Genomic DNA, 11,839 nt, shown 5'->3' on the forward strand with positions numbered 1-11,839 from the left:
AAATAATAGAAGCCCATAACGCTTGTCTCTGAAATTGTAGTTAAACTGAAGCTCAGTATGCGGGAGACAAAAGATGAATGGTCTTTCATAAACATGTTTTTATAACATAATCTGCTCATATAAACAACTGGCAGTTCATCCTTTGGGGATTCTTGTTAGCCAGGTTTTTCAAAGCTTCAGTGAATGGATTGAGTTTCAGAATTATTTCCCAACTTCGTGCTGTTTGGAGGAAACATCTGTTTACTGTATGTAAATGAACAGGACATTCTGTTCTTTTAGGGACTCAAGAAGGAGCCCTTAAAATAGGCCAGTTTGGCAAATAAGGAAATAGAGTCTCTTCAAAGGACTACAAATAAAGTCTAGCGAGAGAGATTGTAAAGATAACAGTTATTTTTCTTTTTCTCTTAAAAATTTCTGTATTTGGATCCAACCAGGAACGGCTATTTCCCTTTGATTAAAAACCTGTGTAGAGCTTTTGGCTCTCTTCTTGCTTCTTCCCTTCTCTTTTGGTTATCAGACAGACTGAAGGCAGAAAACAGATTTGCCTCGTGGAAGAAGTGTACAGCAGACAGCGAGGAGAGACGAGACAGTAAATCTTAGTTCGGTTAATACTTCCACATGTCTGCCAAATACCCTTGGAAAGACAGGAGTCCAGACAGTTTGAAGCAGGTAACCCAGCATGTGCCTTCCTTTCATATTCTATTAGGCCTCTTGCCCCAAACTGATGTGCTCATCTTGTACATACTAATTTTGCCTGAGTTGAGCTTGGCCTGAGGGCAAAAGGCCATCCTTCTGTAGTGCTGGCTGGAGACAGCATGAATAATGCTGCGAGTCAGTGGGATACAACTCCTGTGCAAAGACAAACAAGGGAAGTCTCACCTTACAGATGAATGTGGTTTTATAACTCTGAGGGAACTGGCTGCTTTTTAAAATTCTAACTCTTAGCAGAAAACGAAAAATTAACATCATAGTGATACCTAAGAAATTGGGGGTTTACTCATTACCCTAAGTATCTCAGTTACTTTTTAATATTTAAAATATAAGCATCTCTGTGTATTGAACAGAATAGAGCCACGGTTTTTATACAATAAATATAATGCACTGTTGATATGAAAAATTTATGATGCTTTTTCCAACAAATACTACTGAGATCTAATTAATACCTCCCCATTTTTTTTTTCCATTTCAAAAGACAGTTTAGGGGCTTCCCTGGTGGCGCAGTGGTTGAGGGTCCGCCTGCCGATGCAGGGGACAGGGGTTCGTGCCCCGGTCCGTGAAGATCCCACATGCCGCGGAGCGGCTGGGCCCGTGAGCCATGGCCGCTGAGCCTGCGCGTCCGGAGCCTATGCTCCGCAACGGGAGAGGCCACAACAGTGAGAGGGCTGCGTACTGAAAAAATAAAAGACAGTTTAGGTAGCCATGTCTTAGCATGAGGTTTTACTTATGGTTTCCTTTAAACTAGAGGTAATACTTTTTATTGGTACTTTGTCTATTTTATGAATATTTCTCATAAATGTCTCTTGTTCTTCTCTTCCTGCTCTTTTGTGTTCTTCTGACCGTTAGCAATAATTTTTTTTAAAGCAGTCTATATGTAGAGCCCTGCTTTTAAGTTTCTGGCTTTACCTCATTTCTCTGTGACTGTGTTGAGTATACATACAGGGGTGATGGAAATCTCCCCAAATTATATACTTTTCAATACCAATAAACTTGGAAGAGCTCTACTTTCTTTTTGAAACCAAATATCAGCACACTTAAATAAACTGAACTTGGGTCTTGCTCTTTATAGGTTTTAGTTTTCCTTTTGAATCTCCTCTCTGAAGGAACTATGTGAATGATGTTAAAACAATGCAGATATCAATGATGAAACCAGCAGGATGAACATGTGCACAAAATAATAGTGTACATGTATCCCCTCACCTCAAACAACAAAAGAAGGTAGAGCTTGGATAGAGAGGGAGAAGGGGAAATGGTTGGTGCACAGCTGTCTTTAAATGTGAGTACGTGTGCGTTTAGATTTGTTTGCTTCAAACTTCTGCTGTGACCCCTGGCTACCCAGAAGTATTGGGGAAAAAATTATTGTCTTTCTTTGCCCATCAGGAAATACTTGCCGATTTTGATTACGTAGGACTGAGAAGACCAGAGTGAAAAGTGTCACTGTCTCTGTTTCAACTGCCATAGTCTTGTTGTCAACAAGTGGCACTTTGTTATCAGAGCCTGGACCTGGGTCTTTATCCTTGTCTCCCTTTCTAGAATTCATGTTCTTACCCGTCTCATTCAGTTCTATCTGATGACTTGAATGCAGATCTACACATCTTTATGAAGAGTTAACTTCGTACACGTTTCCACTTTCTATTCAGAACTTTGAAGGTTGATCTTGACACCCTCCTTTAGAATTTATCTCCATCCTGGGGCCACTTGGCTTTTATAACTGATGACATCTTGATGCCAGCCCGTTTAAATAATATTTTCTTCTACCTCTCAATTTTCTGTTTTACGGCACTATAAGGGCTCTCTGAGTCAGAGCCCATTGATTTTTCGATTTTATGAACTTACTCCTCCCTGTTAACTGATGTAATAGTAAAATTCTTTGCCTTAACGTCTTGCTTATGTGGCATTCTCATCAGTCTTATAGACCTTTCTGACCTATTTTGTTACCTAGCACAGACAGCAGGGTGTGTTCTGTGAACAGGAAAAGATCAAACTGACTTCAGGAGTGTACTAGGCCGAGGACTAATGGTGCATATGATTAGCTTACTGCAATAACTTCAACCAAATTGGGGTGAGTCTTGAATGCCAGGCTTAGAAGTCCAAATTTTATCCTGGAGGAAATAAGGACAACAGCATGAAACCAAAGCTTTAGGAAGGCTGACCTATCTGTCTGACACTGAAGAGCAACGTAACACATGGGAGAGATTCAGGATAAATATCAGGTGGTTTAAGTTCTAGTCCATATTCCCTAAACGTGATTCTTTTTAAAATTTTTTTTATAAATTTATTTTTTATTTATTTTATTTTTGGCTGTATTGGGCTTTCGTTGCTGTGCGTGGGTTTTCTCTAGTTGCAGCGAGCGGGGGCTACTCTTCATTGAGGTGCGCGGACTTCTTATCATGGTGGCTTCTCTTTGTTGCGGAGCGCGGGCTCTATGTGCATGGGCTTCCGTAGTTGTGGCACGCGGGCTCTAGAGCACAAGCTCAGTAGTTATGGCTTGCAGGCTTCAGTAGTTGTGGCTTTCAGGCTTCAGTAGTTGTGGCTTGCAGGCTCTAGAGCACAGGCTCAGTAGTTGTGGTGCGTGGGCTTAGCTACTCCGCGGCATGTGGGATCTTCCCAGACCAGGGATTGAACCCATGTTTCCTGCTTTGGCAGGCAGATTCTTAACCACTGCGCCACCAAGGAGGTCCTCCTAAATGTGATTTTGAGGAAAACATTTCTGTTGTTTTAGTGGCCTAATCTCTAAAACTAAGAGTTTGAATCAGATTTGTTTCTATGGTCTTTTAAGAATCCAGTAACTGTATTGTATTTTATCCTCGGTAAAGTCACAATAGAAATAATGAAGCCCATGATTTCAACTGAACAGAAAGGCCGTGTAAGTAAACAACGAGGTTGGAGGAAGAGCAGGAGAAAAATCTTAAGAGAAAAAACGTCGAGAAAAACGTAAAACCCATTGTGCTGAAACACTTTATCTATGGACTTCCCTGATGTAATAATTTCTGCACCAAAATCATCATCTCTAAGTTGATTTAACTTTGGGGGAATTTAATAAGCAAAAACCAATGCACTATTGTAGGAACAGTGACCACTCACAATAGCTTTTTCAAGGATGAGTCACTATAATTACAGGTCCCACAGGCATTGTGGCTGAATTTGAACTGCAGAAAATGAGTTTTCTCACTGATCAAGGATGCATTTGGTAATTGCTGGGAACTATATAATTTCTGAAATTATTTGTTTGTTTGTTACCATTAGCAGATATTAAAAAAAGAACCTCACTATGTGACCTTGGGTGAACTACTTACATTGTTTAATTCCTCATTTAACAAAAGACATTTTAGACTAAAACATTTCTTATAGTATTATAGTGTTATAAATACTAAATAGAGACAGTTACTTTCACATATCATAAAAATGTAACTTTTTCAATGAATAATCTGATCCTTAATGTTGAATATCCAGCCTTTATTTATCCAGTAAAAGGACTTGAAAAAGTGTTCCCTCTTACAAGGTTTTATCACTTAAAAGACAAAGGTAGGCAAAGGTCAGTTGCTTCTTGTAATATCGGTAAGTGAGGATTTCCCCTTTTCTGAGTCTTATTTTTAAATTTGTTGATCTAATATCATTTTTTTTAGAGTTCATATTCTACTGCTTAATTGTAGAAATATCTGGTTTTAGAAGGGACTAGCTGTGGAGTTTCACCTACATGAAATGGGGGTTATCTTCTGATGACTACCTGAAAACATCCCTTACATTATTTACAAAATACGTGTCTCATAGATATAACCCTGGACAGTGACTCTTACACACACTGTGTTTTGAGAAATATTGTGCCAAATTGAAAGACAAGGCAAATCTACAAGACGGAGTGTATTGATCAGGGTTCTCTAGAGAAACAGAACCAATAGCATATGTAGAGATATTTAAGAAGAGATTTATTATGGGAATTGACCTACATCATTATGGAAGCTGAGTTATGCCATGCAACCTGGAGAATTCGGAATGCTGATACTATAAGGCAGTCCAAGTCCCAACTGATGGTGTAACTCCCAGTCTGAGACTAAAGGCCTGGGAACTGGGGTGTGGGGGAAATTGGTGTAAGTCCCATAGTCCAAAGGCCTGAGAACAAGGAGCTCTGATGCCCAAAGGCAGGAGAAGATGGATGTCTCAGCTCAGAAGAAAAGCAAGAATTTAACCTTGGGACTTCCCTGGAGGTCCAGTGGTTAAGACTTCCCCTTCCAATGCAGGAGGTCTGGGTTCGATCCCTGGTCGGGGAGCTAAGATCCCACATGCCTCGCAGCCAAAAAACTAAAACATAAAACAGAAGCAATAAAAAAAAAAAAAAGAAGAAGCAATATTGTAACAAATTCAATAAAGACTTTAAAAATGGTCCACATCAAAAAAATCTTAAAAAAAAAAAAAGAATTTAACCTTTCTCCACCTTTGTGCTCTTTTCAGGACCTCATCAGATTGGATGATGCCTACCTGCACTGGGGAAGATGATCTTCTTTACTAAGTCATTGATTCAAATGCTAATCTCTTGCAGAAATACCCTCACAGATAAACCCAGAAATAATTTTACCAGCTATCTGGACATCCCTTTGCCCAGTCAAGTTGACTCACAAAATTAACCATCACACTCGGCAGGTCCCTAACAGCAAGTAGGAGACACAAAAGCAGATTTACCATTAAGCTAATGAGACACAAGATACACCAGCTCTCACTTGCACAAGGGACCTTCCAAGGCCCTGGACAGAACTATAACAAAATATGGTTCATATGGTTTTGTACAAGTTGTTCATGTAAGATATTGACTTCCGATTGGTCAAGACTGCTGCCTCTTTCCGCTTTAATTTATCCTCTTTCATATTCCACCTACTGGTTAGAAGTACTCTAATGTCCAAAGACATTTTTGGGATCTAGTTAAGGGCAAATTACGTTGAGGTACCTATAGTTTGAGTTTGGCGCTGTGTGTTTATTATGGCTCTCAGTCGACTATTTCCTGGGTAGAGGCAAAGTATTGAAGCTATTCCGAGGGCAGAAATGGCTCTCAGGAATTTTTCCACCACCCACTGCACCAACTTACCAAGCATCTCGTTACGAACATGCCTGACCAAAGGTGGTACCGCAATGTGAATGTAAATCATGTCCCTGGCACTATGATAAATTTTAAAAAAAGGAAAGGAAACAAGACTTGAAGTCCACAGAGCCTATAGTTAATCTGCGTAAAATCCTTCGGTCATCAGACATGCAGAATTTTAAACGAAGGATTTCTCAGTGATACCTGGTCAAAACAGAAGTTTTTCATGTCAAAACTTTCCAATAATGCAGTGTGTTTAAAAAATACATGTATATGCATACATACACACAGAAATCACATGAAATCATCTCTAACAGGTCAATATGAGGGAGAGTTGTTAGAGGTTTTCTCAAATTCAACACAATAAGAAACATTTTCATCATGTTACCATTATTGAGTTGCAAAGCTAAAAAATATGTTTCCTAAAATCTCTGTAATAGAAAAACAAATTTTGATTAATCATACTAGATAAATAAATTCCCATGGGCTGCCATAACAAAGTACCACAAACTGGGTGACTTAAAACAATAAAAACTTATTGTCTCACATCTTTGGAGAAATTTCAGAAGTCCGAAATCACGGTGTTGGCAGGGTCATGCTCCCTCTGAAGCCTCTGGAGCAAGATTCTCTCTGGACTCTTCTAATATCTGGTAGCCCCAAATGTTCCTCGGTTTGGAGCAGTATCACTCCAGTCTCTGTCTCCCCCTTCACATGGTCTTATCCCTGTGTTTTTGTGTCTTCGCTTGGATACCCTTCATACTGGCTTAAGGATCCACCCTATTCCAGTATTACCTCATCTTAATTTAACTAATTATATCTGCAACAATCCTATTTCCAAATCAGATCCCATTTCGAAATACTGGGTGTTAGGAATTCAACATAATCTTTTTTGGAGGACACCATTCAATTCATAAAATAGAGAAGTGACTAGTTTATCTTTTAATTCTCTCCACAGAAAAAAATGTTCCTAAATTGTCATATAAAGAGGTGATGAAAAGTACTCAGTCAAAAATATTACCCTCTCACTCCTGCTCGCCTCCCAAAAAGAGTAACAGAGGTGTATCATGCACTTAATTAAGAAGGCAATGTTTTCGAAACTCTTTAGTGTTATTTAAAATAATTTTTTGAAATTTGATATGATTTCTTTTTTTGTTCTAACAAAATCACTTTTATACCTAATTTTTATTACTAACTGCATATCCTTTTATCTTATAGAAATCCCACGCATTCAGAAATTAGGAGTTTCAAGTCAAACAAAACTTGGATCTACCTCTAGGGGTCAGTACTTCGTTCCTATTTGCATCGGGGGTCTCCATATTGTAATGCTTCCATGGTTTTAATGCTTGGGGCATGAGGTGCTGGATCCTGCCATGCCTGTGCTCATAGACCTGCCGTGGCTGGCTTCTACCTCACCGCATGAAAAGCTGAGGTCTTTACAAGGTTAGGTTATCTATCTTCCTCGCAATTCCTATCACCTTCTACCCCTTGACTCCTTCTCCCACATCTGCGCTCACCCCTGTTCTCTCTGCTTCCACATACTTACTATTCAGACAGTCTGGCCATCATGCCTCCAGGCCCCCAGCCTCGCAACGCCCTTTGCCTGGACAGCTCTGTCCCCAGTTATGGGAGCAGTTATTCCTTTACTTCCCTTAGATTTGTGTTCAAGGGTCCACTTGTCCAAGGGGGACATTTGAGCAACCCCATCCCCGACCTCCACACCAGCACTCCTTGGCTCCTACACAACTCCTTTTTAGCCGTAGCACACAACACCATGGACATACCAAACATTATTAGGTTTTATCAGCATACACATACCATGCATCGACTTGTGTAACCGGAGACTGTCTCTCACTCCCACTACTGTAAACACCACGAGGCAGGTCTGTTTTGATCACTGTTATGTTGTCTTCCAGAACTGCATAGTAATCAGGTGCAAATTAGGGGGTTGATAAATACTTGTTGATGAATGAGTCATAGATTTTTGTTGCTGTTGTTAAGATTCCACCAGAAATAGAAACCCTACCTTATGTGGGTGTTAGGTTCTCAAATCAGAAAATGAGTTAAATTGAGATGTGATCTATACGGTATAATCTCATTCTTCTAGTCATACGATACCTGATGTCGGCTGTCAATGGGCTGCTGTTTGCTCTTATTTTTCTTTTAGTGGTTTTCAGTAATATCTATTATTATTATTGTTATTATCATGATCATCATGAGTGTGTGTATGTGTGAGTTATGCCTGAAGAGAGGTTGCAGCGGTAGAGGGTCCTGGTCTTTCCTGGGAACCAGGAGTTAATTATCAGAATAAATAAGTGCCACTGTTTGACCCCCAGACTCTCACAGAGAGCAGGATTATGGCTCCTCTATGCTGCTTGCACTCGCCAGGAGCTGTCTTGTTCAGGATTTGTGTCTGAACTGCTCTAGCAGAAGCAGTTGTATGAGGCAGCAAGCTTCTCTAGGTGCGGCCCCTTGTTATCGTCCTATTGGCTTGAATCAGCATTAATTGCTTGGAAAATGAAGGTTCCATTTGGAGAGACACCTGCAGGGTTTCTAATGCTCACTTTGGCACCAATTCAAGCTGCTTCCAACCATGGTTTCCAGAGAATAATTAGGCTTCAGTGCACCGTCAGGTTTCACCATCATTCATAATGCCAAGAAAGAGACATGGTGTCTATTTCTGCAAACACTTTTCATCCTGGTGGAAAGCCGTTCATCTTCTAAAGACTATGACGTAAAACTGAAATGAAAATGTTTGTATGATGAACACCTAGTCTTGTGATTTTCTCAATTTTGCTTTCTGTTAAGATGGCTTTGTATCAGAAGCATGGATTTTTAATGCCTGTGAAATGAAACACATTTTGCTTTTATTGTATTTTTATTGTGGTCAAGTTACTTAATTTTCGCTTCTTGTGCTGACCCAGTTAACTTGTGTCAGGTTGTCGGTAGTCTCTGTACTTATTTTGATCCCTTCAACTCCAATTCCAAATATTAATTACCTTTCTAGCATATTATTTTTGAGTGAGCCAGAGTGAGATAGGAGCCTGAAAGATTGAAAGTGTACTGTAATTGATTGTTCTTTTAAAAAAGGGGGTCTGCTTAGGCTGGGGGTGGGTACAGTCCTGATGTTAGCAGTACACAGCACAAAGAATGTAAGGGAAGCACTGAATGAATCCTAGAATACACATAGGTATTTTGTTGATTTTGATTTCTGTTTATATTGATTATGTTCTAAAATATTTTTTAAAAAGTATTTATCCCTTTTAAGAATGATTGGTCCTATAGCAGAAAATTAAAAACCAACATATGTCTTCTAGGAGTTGCTAAAAAGTTTTTAAAATTCTTATAGTTTCTAATGTGGAACCACTGTGTTCCAGGATGGACTAACCAGTTAGGAAGGGGGTGACATGTCCCCAAGACGGCTCTCCTGATTTGGGGGCAGGAAATGGTCACCAGATTGGTTGGGATCCAAATCTCATGCAGCATGAATTTTTTTTTTTCTTTTCTGTTTTCAGTGTGGAAAAGGAAAAGAACAAGAAAAATGGAAGCATAGTGATTATAAGAGGCAAATGCTTTAAACGCTTCCTAGAAGTATCGATCCTATTCATTCTCTGTCAGGAAAAACTGTCCAACAAAGTTAGAAAGAACAAAACAGTATCTGGTAAAACCATAGACAAACATCAGTGTAAACACTAAAGAAAAGAAAATAGCTGACAGCTCAGATCCAGGAGATCTGAGATGGATGGAAGTGTACCTTTATAGCAGGCATGGATAAACATGGTTGTGATGGGGGTGAGGATGGAAAAGGAGAACTTCAAGATGCCTCAACAGGCTATGCTTCCTTGGGCACATCAGTTTCAGGAAAGACTTCATAAGGAAGAGTCAAGGATTAAGACACTGATTCCATACACCTATCTGTGCCTGTGCCGACCTTGGAGAGTCTTGTGTAAACTCAGGACATATACCCAGTGTAAGAACCCCCGTTCTAGAAGCATTATGTCACCGGTTTGATAAAAGCCCAGGTGGTCATTTAACTGGCTTTAGGCTTTGATCTAGTCTCCATCTAGTCTAGATCTGAGATAATAAGTAATATACTGACATCAGTGAGAGGGAGTGATAACCACCCCTCAGGGCTGTGGGAAAGCTTAAGAAAGATAACTCATATCATACATTTAGCACAGTGCTGGGCACAGCTGAGTGTTCAAAAAATAGTCACGAGAACAAACAACAAACAAAACTGTACCTATAGACAGACACACAGGTACACATACATATTTGTGTGTGTCTATAGATATTAGACACAAATTCTTATCCTGAAAAGCATATGTTATGAATCAGAGGCAGTCTGACATACATGCCATTTTACATTCACTCATGCTTTCTAATTCAAGGATACCAGAATATAGACTGCAGTTTTGCAAAGTTACACTGATATTCTTTTGATCTGTGCCTATTTTGTAGAACAAATCCTCGTAGGGACCCATAACCCTTTGAATGTTTTTTCACCATCAGCATCTTCTCCACCTACAGACCACCAAGAGGAAACAGCACAAATGCACCCTTTCATACAGATGCAAGCACAGTCTTTTCAGCGTATTACGCAATGTGTAATACCAGCAACGTTTGACTGGAGACGGTTCTCATTCCAAATATTTCAGATAGCCAGCAATGATAATAAAAACATATACTTTAAAAAGAGTACATTCAGATGTTAGGTTCATCTGTGTCAACATGACTGCCTTCCCCAGCTGCCTAATTTCAACGTGATAAAAGTTCTCTGCAGCATTGAATGAAGGTAGAACATGCAAAACAAAGTGTCATGAGAGAAGGTCATCCTTGTTTTCTTTGTGTCAACTGTTTCCAAGTTGTGTGTCTGGCTTGCATGCCCCTAACATCTCCTAAGATCTTCAAGACTTGGGGTGCTGTTGGAGCATCATTTTCATCTGTGGCCCAAAGCCACCTTGAGAATTAAGCATGCACCGTCATCGTCAGGCTGAGGCTGCTCTCAGAGAACCGTGTTCCCACAAATTGCTTTTAGATAAAATCACAGCTTCTGGAGCTGGAGGGGACCTCAAGGATGCCTGTTTCCAAGCAAGGATATTTTCAACTTCACCTTAAAGCCTAATCAACTGAGGCTCTAAGGGGCCGTGACAACTAAGTGTAATGTGCCGTCCTGGGTGAAACATAAAGTGGAAAAATACACACAAAATATAAAACATAAAAATGAAACGAATCAAAACTAAGGGAACCTGAAAAAGTATGGACTTGAGTTAATAAGAATATAGATGACCCTTGAACGAAGCAAGGGTTAGGGATGCTGACTCCCGTACAGTGAAAACGCCACGTACTGCTATCTCTGTCTCAAAAAGAAAGGAATTGATAAATGACTAACCCAAGGGCAGGAAGCTGAAACAGTTTGGGTAAAAGCAGGACTCAAACCCTAGTTTTTCAGATTCCACGTTTGTGATCACTAATCAAACACAAACTTTTCCACACACTTAATTTAAAGATCTATAAAATGAAAATACAGGTACTATATTTATTGAAAAAACTTTATGTAGAGCTTCCCTGGTGGCGCAGTGGTTGAGAGTCCGCCTGCCGGTGCAGGGGATGTGGGTTCGTGCCCTTTTCCGGGAGGATCCCATATGTCGCAGAGCAGCTGGGCCCGTGGGCCACGGCCACTGAGCCTGTGCGTCCGGAGCCTGTGCTCTGCAGCGGGAGAGGCCATGGCAGTGAGAGGCCCGCGTACCGCAAAAAATAAAAATTATGTATAAGCAGACCTGCAGAGTTCAAACCATGTTGTTCAAGAGTCAACTGTATATCCATATTGGTTCAATAATTGTGACAAATGTACCACACTAATGTGAGATGCTAATAGTAGGGGAAACTGTGTGTGGGGTGCATAGGAACTCTGTACTATCTGCCAATTTTTTTTCTGTAAATCTAAAACTCTACTAAAATAAAATGTTTATTTAAAAAAAGCATTACTCATTTCTGTATTCAGAAAAGGAATTACAAAACTGACCTTTTACTCTAATTGGTTATGGTCACTTT

General features: G+C 39.9%; 1 long non-coding RNA gene across 1 annotated transcript; it reads left to right on the forward strand.

Moving 5' to 3' along the window:
* Nucleotides 1-466: 466 nt before the first annotated feature.
* LOC116756957 lies at nucleotides 467-11,347 on the forward strand. Its single transcript, XR_004350801.1, has 3 exons — nucleotides 467-669; nucleotides 7,004-7,066; nucleotides 10,316-11,347. It is a non-coding gene; the product is annotated as an uncharacterized LOC116756957 (long non-coding RNA).
* The last annotated feature ends 492 nt before the right edge of the window (nucleotides 11,348-11,839 follow it).

The sequence above is a fragment of the Phocoena sinus genome, chromosome 7 (assembly GCF_008692025.1).
Source record: "Phocoena sinus isolate mPhoSin1 chromosome 7, mPhoSin1.pri, whole genome shotgun sequence".
Classification (NCBI taxonomy): Eukaryota; Metazoa; Chordata; class Mammalia; order Artiodactyla; family Phocoenidae; genus Phocoena; species Phocoena sinus.